Source organism: Schistocerca gregaria, chromosome 11, assembly GCF_023897955.1.
Source record: "Schistocerca gregaria isolate iqSchGreg1 chromosome 11, iqSchGreg1.2, whole genome shotgun sequence".
In the NCBI taxonomy this organism is placed as follows: domain Eukaryota; kingdom Metazoa; phylum Arthropoda; class Insecta; order Orthoptera; family Acrididae; genus Schistocerca; species Schistocerca gregaria.
Window position 1 is genome coordinate 122,688,374 of NC_064930.1, and position 13,263 is coordinate 122,701,636.

Genomic DNA, 13,263 nt, shown 5'->3' on the forward strand with positions numbered 1-13,263 from the left:
CAGTGTTATGAGGAGTAAATTGCGGCATTTCTCCTGGGTTTTTCTTTGGAATGGAAACTCTGAAAACAGAGTTAAGTGTTCCAGATTTTGCTTTGCTACACTCAGTTTCGGTTCTTCACATTCCACCACAATTCCTGCCCATCAGTGGGTGAGGTCTGCCTGGTCTCGGTTCAGCTGTGTTTATTTCTTCACAGCCCCACTCCAGCGTCACAGCATCGATATTCGACGTGGACAGCTGACCGAATGTTTGACAGTGTTCTGCTACGGCAGTCATTGAAAGCTTCACACATTGCTCTCTTGACAGACAAATGCGTTTCATTCAACAATTCTCTATGTACAGCTCTAAGCTTTGTTTTACATCTATTACGCAGTAGTTTCTGTTCCTTTAGCAGTTTCTTTACAGGAACTGTATACTGTAGAGAGTGCCTTCTATTATGAACTGTTCTACTGGGTACATGTCTATCCAGTGCATGCTCAACTATTCTTTTAAACCTAAGCCAGAGTTCCTCTATGTACTGCTGCCCTGTGCTTAAACTTTCAGTCCCTCATTGAGATATGACACTGCTGATTTTTTTTTATCTTCTTTACTGAACACACACACACACACACACACACACACACACACACACACACACACACACACACACACACACACACACACATATATACATATATATATATATATATATATATATATATATATATATATATATATATATATATATATATACTTGCTTCAGTTATTCTTTGTACTCTGTTAGTCACTGTTGCCATAACCATATCATGTTCACTGATGTGGACATCCTGAAAGAGATCAGGTCTATTTGTCGCCATTAGATACAAAATATTTTCTCATGAGTCAGGTTCTTAACTGTCCGTTCTAGATAGTTTTCAGAGAAGGCATTTAGTAATGTTTCATGGGGTGACTTACCGCACCCATCACTAACAAAACTGTAATTTTCCCAATTGATTGCTGGATTACTAAAGGTCCCCCAATGAGTACAGTATGATTTGGAAACTTTCGTTCGTGGCGGAGGTTCGAGTCCTCCCTCGGGCATGGATGTGTGTGTTTGTCCTTAGGATACTTTAGGTTAAGTAGTGTGTAAGCTTATGGAGTAATGACCTGAACAGTTGAGTCCCATAAAATTTCACACACATTTGAACACTGAAACTTTCGTTCAAGGGAAACAATCTCACATGCAGCTTTAACTTCCATCATGGTGGCTTTGAATTTTTTTGTCTATTGCAACAAATACGCCACCTCCATTTCTCATTAGCCTATTCTTTCGATATACACTTAAATTTTCCCCAGAAATCTCACTTTCAGGGTCAACCATCCATAATTTTAAGCAACCTTGATCTCTAAACTTCTGTATTTTTAGTCATGGTTTTTGTACTTCCAGAGAAAGGTCGTTCCATGCAGTTCAGTGATCTGTAATAATGTTGCTAACGACAGGTCTTTAAACATTTTTGGCACTCTAGAACGCACATCACACACAAGACAAATTTACGAAATGGATACCAAATTACAGCGATGGTGCTTTGAAATTCAGTCAAAAGGACGCAGCTAAATGACGCTATGCAGTGGTGGGAATGGTAAATGGAGTCACAAAGTAGAATGGAGCTGAAATTTTTGTCACATGATAAATGTTGTTAATATGTGTCATGTAACAGAAAACTGTGAGTTTACACATGCAACTGCGGTGTCACTCCAGTTTTCCACCATCTGGGGTGTCATATTAGTTGCACATGTGCACTGGGCTCAAATCATTAACTGTGATTTACTACGAACTGTTTCATGTACACCACTATTAACTTAAGAAAACTCTCAGACATGCGCTTTTGTTTATGTTGATATGTTCTGAAGTTAGGGATGAGGCATTCTCTGAATTCTAAAATTGTATAAAGCATTGCTTTATTTGAATTTGTTTAATGTCTGGTAGATGGTTCCTAATACAGCATTAAGCTGACATATCATACATTCCACATTACACTTCAAACCATGAGACTCTCTGTTTTCGTTAGTAGTATTATTTTTAAAATTTAGTAAGTACGACATATTTTTCGGAATATTATTTTAGTTGAAGTTTTGTTATATTGCCGATTGGGTGAATAATTTTTTTATAAAATTGTGTGACCATAGTAGCCATAAATACTGTACACTTATTTATAATTTCCAAACCATACTCTCAACTATAAAAAAAATTAATAAAAACATATAGTTTCCCATACGACTTTTATGACCGAGTGAGGTGGCGCAATTATAGCACAATGAACTCGCATTCCGGTGGACGACGGTTCAAACCCGAGTCCAGGCCTCCTGATTGGGTTTCCAGTGACTTCCCTAAATCCCTTCACGCAAATGCCAGGACGGTTCCTTTGAAAAGTCACGGCCGACTTCCTTCAGCAACCTTCCCTTAATGCAATGGGACTGATGACCTCACTGTTTGGTCCCCTCCCCCAAATTAACCAACAAACGAATTTCATGCAGCTAAGATTCCAAGAATGTTGGAACGACTTCCGTGGTAGGTTCGTTCTTCCGCATTTACTAACTTTGACCACAGTAGCAGCTGGCGGTAGAGTTTAGCAGTTCGTATCAATCATGCGTTTGTAGGGAATTGCGTTGCATTATCCGTCTAATATGTAAGTGCTTTGATGGGAGGGCCAGGAAATCAAAGAAAGGCGCATATTGAGTCTGGTACTAAATCAGTACTTAATTTTTGCAATCATTACAGCTAACTGCCTCGAATGAAGTAGATTGCCAATGCCTTGTAATGATGCTATAGTAACTTCCTACAATTATTATATTGGTTTCATGTCATTTATTGGGCACATTTGAACCATCAGTTTATGCCACATTTAATTGTTGTATCAACATTGGCGCCTCTGATTGTGGTTTGAGATAGCCTTAGAATTTCATAAGTAATTATTTCAGGTTATGTGTATCAGAACCAAGCACTTGTTATTTTCAGTGAGCTTGTGTTTCCGCATTGCGAGCAGGAAGTGACTAGTGACGCATCAGTGCACGTTCGTACCTGTGCTGTTCGTCAATTACGAAAAAGACCAGATCGACGTGTGTGTATGTATTGTGCTTGCTGTTTTCGTCCTGTCCGGTAAAATTGCTAAATGATTTAGCAAAAGAACCGCCTGAAAGTTTGTGTTTTCTGTAATTACCGGAAAAGTGTCTGCATGCTGTGGTAGTTAGAGAGTGAAGGTCCATGTGGAATACTTTCTGATTGACGAAAAAAGGCCCTCGGGAATTTCACACACCCTCTGCATTCATATCGTTATATTGATTTGCGTTGTGCATGCGACGTTCGATAACAATATTTGTAAAGGAAAGACTAAGAAGAGTAAGAGTTTACTGTAGTCTGATCTGTAGTTCGCCCGGGTTGTAGCGCAAACAGTTGTACCGCCGATACGTCAGATTTGTTAACACACGTTAATACAGAGTATCAGAGGTTTTTAATGTTGGGATGAAAGAGAATGCTGTAGAGAGAATTCATTGTTGTTTTCCATGGATTTTAGATGTGCCTATGTGGTCCATAGTTTAGTAAATAGTGTTAACTGCTGTTTGTAGTAATGTACACGTTTAAATCTATGGAAGGATATCGAGATGTAATTGAGTCTGTAAGGCCTAAAGGGTATGTGTAAATGCCACCGACAAAAACATCACAGCACAACAGAACATTGTCATGGGTACTTTATGAGAAAGTAAATTTGCTAAGTCTTGTTAGACGAATTTAATCGGTGTTAAATCTTGACAGTCAAGAATGATTTATTTTTCTATGCAACGCGGAGGCAGCAGTGCGTGTGCTTTAGTGACTGGGTAAAGATTCCAGCGTTGCTCTATACTGGGTTGATACCGTTGAATATAATGACTCTATAAGGAAACAGTTATTAAAAATACATACTAAATGGACTGAAAAAAAAAGAAAGTTCTGTATGTATAGGTGGATTTTCATGTTGTGCTTTTCTAAATACCATGAGCAAATGTGTGTTTATAGATTGAAAGTGCAGCCAGTATGATTGAGAAATAATTTTCTGTCCTTGCATACATTGCTGAGAACATAATTATAAACCTCTTACATTATCCTATATATTAAGGAATATGCAGGATAGATTGACAGGCTTAGATATAGCTCGAACTCAGTTTAATCTTTTCTTCTTAATACATAAAATTGTCTACAGTAAATAGATTTATTTGGTAAATTCACTTTATCTTAGTTACTTCACATGACAGTCAGAAATTTATGTGGAAAAAGCAAGGTATGTCGGCTACCGTATTCAGAATAGGATTGTATACCACAAGCAAATTGTGCTAAGTGACAGTAGTAACTGAAAGTCATTTGTTTCCATTGTGTGTGGTTTTGTTTTCTCTCAAATTGAATTTTGTTTTCCATTAATGACTGTGAGGCTTCAGTGTCCTCATAACCAGCAAGTTGTAAATCAGTTTTTTTTTTTTTTTTTTATCAGGTTCTATGTTCCTCAGCTATTCCTAAATTTTTCATATGCGATGACTCATTTGCTGCAGCCAGAAAATACTGCCTGTGCACTATGTTGAATATTTATTATGTAAACAATCACTTCTGCTTTCTTGTTTTTCAGTGGCTTAGGAGGGCAGTCATGGACTGCAAGGGAAGTAGTTGGCTGAAAAAAGAGAATAATGAAGTATATGCTGAACCAGGCTCCTTGGTAAATAGCTTCTTGTATTTTTTACCATTGTTTCATTAATTCCTCTCTGCAGTGTGGTGTGTAAACACTCAGGTTACATGTCCTGCTCTTTGTCGGATGAAAAATTTTGCAGTGGCTGTTGGTTTTGATTCTTGACCAAATGAAGTAACTTTAGGCTGTGCAACATATTGGCAATGGATTGGTGTCTTGTATATTATGCTGCTCTCTAATATTTACTTTGTTTCAAAATTTCTGTAGCTTATTGTTAGTGTGATGTTGGCATGCCACTAGTTAATGATTACAGGTTTGTTGTCTACTAGGAAATTGTCACATGTTCTTGAATTTTTGTGGTGTTAGCAATCACTTGTTACAAATTAATTTTCTACTTCGAGATTTAGTTTGGTGTGTTGTAAATGTCTAGATTTCTTCCACCGTATTTTTTTTATTATTATTAGAAAGTGGTATTATTAATAGTCACGATAAAGTAATATATGTGTAGGACTTTTCTTCCTAGAGGGCATATGGTTTAGCTAATACTTTAGATCAGTTGTATGGCTTGCTGGAAGAATTGATCAGATGCTATAATTATGGTCAATTTTGAAGTTGACCAGAGGGATACATATGTGGATTTATTGCAGAAACAATATTTGTCGTGGTGCCTGATGGAGAAATCTAAACTCATGACCTACAATATTGTTTTCCTGGTGTATTTTTTTTTGCTATTGCTCAACTAATTGGTTTTATACCCTCAGAGTTCTTGTTAGCAATATTACCTTTCTTGTTCTGTTTTTGTTTTGTCGGTAGGTATTTAGAATCTATTAAATACAGGGAATTGTTAGGAGACCAAAAATTATTATTGAAATCCTTTAAGGAGCTTAAATACTATTAAATGAAAGTGTAGTTGGTAGTGTAATTTACAACCCTGAGAAGGAAATTGTGGTAATGCTGATAGTAAAAGAATAAAAGAGTGTTAGTTTTAACTACGGGATGTTTGCAATGCTCTGTAACCAGCAGATCTTCACATTACCACTCTAAATATTCGGTATCACATAAATTACTTAAATGTTAATATAATCACAGAGTTAAACCGAGTGGGCTCAAATATGACACATCTGTAACACACAACATGTGCCTATGGGCTTGGTGCTCATAAAAGAAGTAATTATAGCAGAATGTCACGTTCAGCTTCTGGCAAATTAAAACATGCTAAAGTTACTGTTAGAGCTCACTTCTTGATTCAGTATTTTTAAGAATAGGATTTTGAAGTTTCCAGTGTGTGGCCATCAACATTTTACGGAGAATTCTCTCCTCATTGAGCTTGTTTTGAGAATATATCCTTAATTTCTTTCTTCGTCAAAGTGCTGTAATTAGTTTTTTGTAGCTAGATCAAAACACTCATGTGACATTGTAAAGATGTCTTTTGCTCTGAATCATTCATCTTGAGAGTTCCTCTAGAAGCAGTGAAAACACAAATGTATACCGATGCTGGACAATGTTATGTTATAAAAGTAGACTTGACAGGCTTTCGTTAGCATCAACCACCAAAGTCTGCGCCAAATAGGACCTTCTTCTCCCCCCCCCCCCCCCCCCCCACTTATCTTTCTTTCTATGAAGTTGGTGTGTTCATTCTTCTAGTGGTAGTGTAGGTCTTCCATTGATCTCAAAATGCAAGCAGTTGGTAAAGGCAAGTAGTAGCAGATTTATGCGTTTGGTGTTGCAATTTTCTCTTATCACTTCTTTTTGGAACAACTGCAGAAGTGAGGACTACATTCCACCTTCAAATCATGTGTTACATCTGTATTGTAAATGTATCTGTTTGTCCACTTGCTCAAAGCTGTGTAACTGAGCAATTGCTGTTCAAGCTTTTCATGTGACGTTGTATCTGAACTGGTCCAATGGTGACAAGCAAAACTTAGTTGTCGACAACTCAATGTTTTTCAAAGAACAGAGGAAGTAAACTCAAACATGGAAAATGTCAGGATAGAATAATAATATACATAGGATACATTCATACTCAACACATTTGCGAAGGCCTTTGGTTGCAGGTAGGTAGAATGAATTGACTGCTAAACATTTAAGCTTTTGGACAAAGCCATTTATATGAAGTACAGAACAACACTAGGGCATGAACACATCTAATGTGAGCAGAAATCTGTTAGTGAGTGGTGGTGTAAAGAGGTGCTGTTGGGTGTGAAGTGAGGGATAGCAGATGGTGTGCTGCCTGTGGGATTGGTGAAAGACATTGGGGGGGGGGGGGGGGGGAGAGAGAGAGAGACAGAATAGAGCTGCTAGGTGCAGTGTTGGGATGCTGTATGGGGGGGGGGGGGGGAGTTGTGGGGTAGGTGCTAGAATGAGAGCAGGGTAGGGAATAGGTGGGGTTGATCATACAGACTAGCGAACGTTGAGGCTGGGGGGGAGGGGGGGATGGGGATGAGTGATATGTTGTTGGAAGAGCTTCCATTTGCACAATTTAGAGAAGCTTGTTATGTGCATGCATTTTGTTAATGTGCTCACAAAGATAGAATCTCGTCTCTTATGGGACACCGTCTTCAGCCCGTTACAACCTACCCTGCCACAAAAGACATCAGTCATATCCTTTATGGAATCTCCACTGTTCCTGTTCCTTTACCACTCTGCACCCTGCTCATTGTCAGCGCTATCACCCTCTATGATCACATCCCCCAAGGCCCATTGCTTTGTCACTGAACAGAGTCTTTCCCAGTGTCTGTCTCTGAACCTACAGCCCCTTCCTGGTCGCCATGTTGAACTAAATTCTCACCCACAATTACTTCTCTATTGTAGGCATTGCCTACAAACAAATGTGCAATACATCAAATGGCATTTGTATGGCATCATATTCTGCTGATTTATTCATAGGCCACCTCGAGAATTCCTTACAAAATACCCAGAATCACAAACCCTTCACCAGATCAAGATTCGTTGATGACATTTTTGTGATCTTATTGGTTTGTTTGTTTGATCTGATTAGGTCCATCAGGCCCTATTTTAAACTGGACCATGGTTTCACAAATACAGTACCCTTTTTATATCATATTTTTATGAACCTAAGTTTTAATATGACATATAGTGTTACAATGATTTGGGTGTCTGAAGTAGCAGTGTCAGTGAATAATACTATGAACTAAAAGTTAATACTGGCAGTCCTTCCACTACTGAAGTTGCTACCACTATTGGTGCTGGTAGTGGTGGTGATGAAAGAATTTGTAGGTGTGCAAGGTTGATGTTTTTTTTTTCTGATACAGAGTGTTATGGGGAAAGAAAATGTAAGGAGACTCGACCAGCTAAGAATATTGGGAAACAAGGTGGTTTGAAGGAATATGCTAAGGATCACACTGAAGCCTGCACAGCCTAAATTTCCTTTCAAGCCTTTTCCCAGAAACTGATCTCTCGTGCCTTGTCTAGTCAGTCACAAATACAGAAGCGTCAGATTCCACCCATCTGCTTCGACCCATGGCATCACAAATATGGGGGAAATGACCATACACTATGGCGCCTATGTCGTCATTACGTAAACATGACCACTAACATGAAAATGCAACTAAAAACTAACACACCCCTTCCACAAAACCTAATGAAACTAATGGGACAAACATGGGAAACTGGGGGTTTTTGGGTGGGGACAAAGTAAATAGAAACAAATTTAGACATGCACCACCATACTAAACCACACAAAATGCCGAAAAAACTGACAACACAAAACTCCCCAAATTTCACTAAACACAATATACTCTGGAATCAGATACATCCCTTGATCTACATAGCTCAACAGTAGCTCCCGATTCCACAAATTGAAATCACACTTCCCTTGACCTGTTATTCGTAAGACATCTCCACATAGAGTCCCTGGTCTGAGACAGCAGAACTTTAGTAAGCTGCATTTCTTCGCGACACACTGAACACTTCACAACCTCATCCAAAAATCGAATAGTAGAAGAAATTTTATTAGAGACAACACACTGTCCCCTATCATCGCAGACAACCAAAAACTGTTGACCTTGTCAATCATCCATACCTACCAAGGACATAAAAAAAGCAGTTCACCAAAATTCACACGTGACGAACAAAAAAAATAATGTCGACATAACAAAACCAAAGTTGTTAACTCCCTGAAAAATATTCTGCTTAAAGCACAGTCACTACCAATACCACACACGTGCAACACTACCACGCAAATGAACCCCATATGCTACATAACACATTACCCATAAACACACCACCAGAGAGCACTATTGATCACATCAAAACACCTACAAACATGCCACTCTTACAAACTAAATGCCGCACCACCATGGTGTCACAAACCACAACAGCCTTACATCATGGGTCAAAGCTGACAGGTGTGATTGGATGCTTTGTTCGACCCCCATTTCCCACATACCCATAAAGGAGCACTCCCTTCGAAAATCAATACCACCGATGACTGAAGCAACTGAATCACATTCTCTGCCAGGATTTACCCTGCCTCTCATGCCCTGAAATGAGGAATAATCTCTCCACCTTCCCCACAGTACCGTGTCTCCAACTGAACTGAAAAAAATATCCTTGCCCATTGCTACTCCAGCCCTGCTTCCAACCTTTGGCTTATGTCTCGTATCCCTGAAACAGAACTACATGCAGGACATTTATATTTCCTCCAGCCCTGTCACACGTCTCCAACACAAAGGCAGGGCCACCTGTGAAAGCAACCTTGTGATTGGCAACTACCAACCTGCAACCACTGTGCTGTTTCCTACATAGGCATGACAACTAACATGCTCTGTCTGCAGAAGTGACCACTGCCAAAGTGTTGCCAAGAGAGCTGGACCACCCACTTGCCGAAAGTGCCCCCAGCATGATGTGCTTACATTCAGTGAATGCTTCACAGCTGGCACTATCTGAATTCTACCTTCTAACACAACATATTGTTTCCTGTAACCCTTCTAGACTCAACCCATGCTAGTCCATGTCCTCTACCCATACCCATATTCATTTCCCTCCTCTCACTTTAGCAAAACACACACAAACACACTCACTTCTTTCCTCCCAGTGAAAGTACTGTTTTCCCCTTCTCAATTTCTCTCCTCCAATTCCCCTCCCACAGTACAGCTTCCCAAAACTGCCTTTAGCAACCCATACTGTGTCTGCCACATCCTTGCATGCTATCACATAGAACACATTATCTTCCCCTACCCTTCCTCCCACCTTTATACTGCTATCCCTCTCTCCCTACCCCGTGCCGCCTCATACCTCACAACCCACCCTAACAGATTGTTGCTCATGCCAAAAGCAGATGGTCATGTCCCAGTTCCTGGAGACAGTGGCCATGTGTGTGTGTTCCTTTGAATGTGTTTTCTATTTCAGAAGGTCTTTGTCCAGAAGCTCAAGTTTCTAACACTCCTTCATTGTACCTGTCTGAGAGCCAGTATAGAAAGTAAATGTGCCAAATTTCATGTTGATGGGAAAGTGAACTGGGAAAAACACACCAACCAAATCTGCAAGAAAAGTCCTCAAGGTTGTTCTACCTCATGTGTAAACTGGGAGGAGTGTTTGGTTGTAACACTCTCTGTATGTCATATTTTGGTTCCTTTGTCAGATACATGTTTATTGCCCTGATATCAGTAACATTAAAAAAAAGTGCATGTGATAGGCTAGGTGGAACATATAGTGCTGTCTGTACTTGTTTACCAGGCTTAGAATACTAAGTTTTTGATATCTCTGTGACTGCTGTTGGCATCTGGAAGAATGTTAAAGAATGGGTTGACAGAAAGCAGTTCATGAGCAAGATACTGTAAGTGATAGAAACATCCACATCCCAAGTCATAGGTTAGGAAGAACAGGAAACTCTCACAAAGTGAATGGCCGCAAAATCCATGTTTCAATTTGTTGTGTGAGGTGGGTATTGTTGATTGCAGTATTAAAGATTCTAGTTGTACCCACTGATTTCACTACACTACTGTTTTTTTATATGATGCAAGTTTCTAATAAAATAATAAATGATAAGTAAATAATGATTATGGAAGTAGGAAATATGATTGAAAATAGAACCATAGGCAAATGAAGTGCAAGATGCAAATACATTTTCAAATATGTTGTCACTGATCATTATGTAACTTTTAGATCACTACCATTGAAATGCACCTTACTGACTGTCACTAAGAAGGCCATTTTCTGAAAAGAATGAGCCATTTATTCTGTAGACTTAAAATATGTGATACTTTTTTGTAATATGTGTAAAATTGACTTCTTAAACTCCTTGCTGCTTTTTTACTGTTCACCACAGGTACAGTTACACACATCGACCATGAAAGTAAAAGAAGAATTGGATGAGCAAGTGAACCAACAGGTAATTCTAGAATTTGTGTGGCTGTATGAAATTCAGCAGTGTTATGTTGTGGTTCAGTTTTGGTGAATATAATATAGATTGGCTTGATGTACTTGCCCATGATAGTCCACCCTCCATAAACCCCTTAATCTCTGTCACCTACTACATCCATCTGAACTTGCTTCTTGTATTCATGTCCGTCTCCCTTTACACTTTTTACCCTCACATATCCCTCTATTACCAACTTGACTGTCCCTAGAAGTCTCAGAATTTGTGCTATTAACAGGTCTCTTGTGTGAGTGAAATTGGTCCCTATCTTCCTCCCTCATTTGTTTTGCCTACCCATCAGATCTTCAGCATTCTTCTGTAGCACATTTCAGGCGCGTTCATTCTCATCTTGTCTGAATTGCCTATCATTTATATTTGACTTCCATACAAGGCTGCACTACAAATATCTTCAGAAAATACTTCCTAACACTTGAATTTATATTAGATATGAACAGGCCTCTTTATTACCCATATGTTCCCTGATATTGCTAGTCTGCACTTTATTTCTTTCTTACTTCGACCATTGTCAGTTATTTTGATGCCCAAATAGCAAACTTAATCTACTACTTCTAGTGTCTCATTTTCTAGTCAGAACTCAACATTGCCTCATTTATTTCAGCTAGATTCCATAGCTTTTATTGGTTGTCATACAATCTCTTCTAGTGATACTGTCCAATTTAACTCTTCCAATTTTTACCTCCCACACATTGCTTCATTGACAATTTCAAGATGCCTGTTTTGTTTGATAGAATTACATTGTTGTTGGTAAACACACAGTTTCCTTTCCTTTATAAATTTCTTCCAGATTTCCTTCATGTCTTCCTCGTACAGAATGCATGTCAGATGTAGGGTACAAGCCTGTCTCATTCCCTACTCAATGCTTCCCTTTCATTTCTTTCAGAAACTCTTACAACTGGAGTCTGGTTTCCATGAAAGTTGCAAACAAACTTTTGCTTCCTGTCTATTTATTCTTCTGCTGTCCAAATTCCAAAGAGTGCAGTCAACTCCACATTCTCAAAAGCATTTTAGTAAATATGCAAAAACTGTAAACACAGTTTTGTCTTTCTTTAACTCGTCTTCTAAGGTAAACCATAGAATCAGTATTGCTTTGTGTTACATGTTTCTGGTGCCCAGAGAGATCTTATGTAAGGTTAACCCTATAAAAGCTTTCCCATTCTTGCAAGCATGACATATTAATGTGATGGTCTGATAATATTCACACCTGTTAGCACCTGCCTTTCTTCAAATTTTAATTATTACATTCTGGTTGAAGTATGACTGTACATCAGATTTCTCATATCTTGCACAAAAGTGGAATAATTTTGTCATGGATGGCTTTCTCAAGTATCCCAATGATTCTGAGGGGCATCAACTGCAATGGCCTTGTTACTAGTTCTCTCTTTCAGTGCTGTATCAAATTCTGCTCATATTATACCACCTCCAATCTTGTCTACAACCCCCCAGGGGGCTCGCGGTCCTTTCGTGAGTACGTGCGTGGCGAGCACGGGGCCCCGAGCTATTGCAGCCTTCGTTCTTTTTCTGGGCTGCATTTCCTTTCCCTTCCCCTCCTTTCCTGTCCTTCATCCTTCCCTCTGACCTCTCCTCTCCCTCTCTTGGTGTCCCTACTTATGGTGTCCCTCCTTATGTTGGTCCTGCTATTCTCCTGGTTCTGTTGACCTTGCAATTCGGCCTTGTTCTGTAATTCCTTCATCCTTTTGGTATTCTCTGGTCCCCTCTGGGGTTTGACCTCCATCACTAAATTTTCTTCCATAGTGTGAGCCATTTGGGGAAGAGCACCTTACCTAGTGTCTCCGGCGTGTGCCATCATCATTGATTCCATCGTTTCCTTTACGTCGTTGTTTGACGCTAGGGTCCATAGCCAGCACGGTAGCCAGCCCGTGTGGTGGGGTCGCTATGTACCCTTTTGGTTGAGCCCCCTGAAAACACAGGGATCACACGTCTGATACCTGAGCTGTGACCTCCTCATGTAAGCCTAGGAGTGGTTGCTTGTCGTCCTGGAGCATCGGAACTCCCAGCAATGGCCGCCGTGCCAGACGGCCCTTGCTGTGGCTGGGTGGCGCCCATGAGGAGAGCCCCTGATCAGAGTGGGTGGTATCAGGGCGGACACTATGCTCATGAAACGCATAAGAGTCCACAACTCTGGCCGTTCTCCGGCCGTCTCTTTGACTGGAAAAGATTCTTCACATGCTGCTTCCTCT

General features: G+C 39.7%; 1 long non-coding RNA gene across 2 annotated transcripts in view; it reads left to right on the forward strand.

The window, feature by feature from the left end:
- The first annotated feature begins 2,565 nt into the window (after nucleotides 1-2,565).
- LOC126295447 (uncharacterized) overlaps nucleotides 2,566-13,263 on the forward strand; it is a 30,412-nt gene continuing 19,714 nt past the window's right edge. The window contains exons 1-3 of one of the 2 annotated variants that reach the window (XR_007552492.1): nucleotides 2,566-2,643; nucleotides 4,609-4,695; nucleotides 10,955-11,017. This is a non-coding gene — a long non-coding RNA (uncharacterized LOC126295447). Of the gene's footprint in view, nucleotides 2,699-4,608; nucleotides 4,696-10,954; nucleotides 11,018-13,263 lie in introns of both variants that reach the window. The other variant, XR_007552491.1, reaches the window with a different exon arrangement.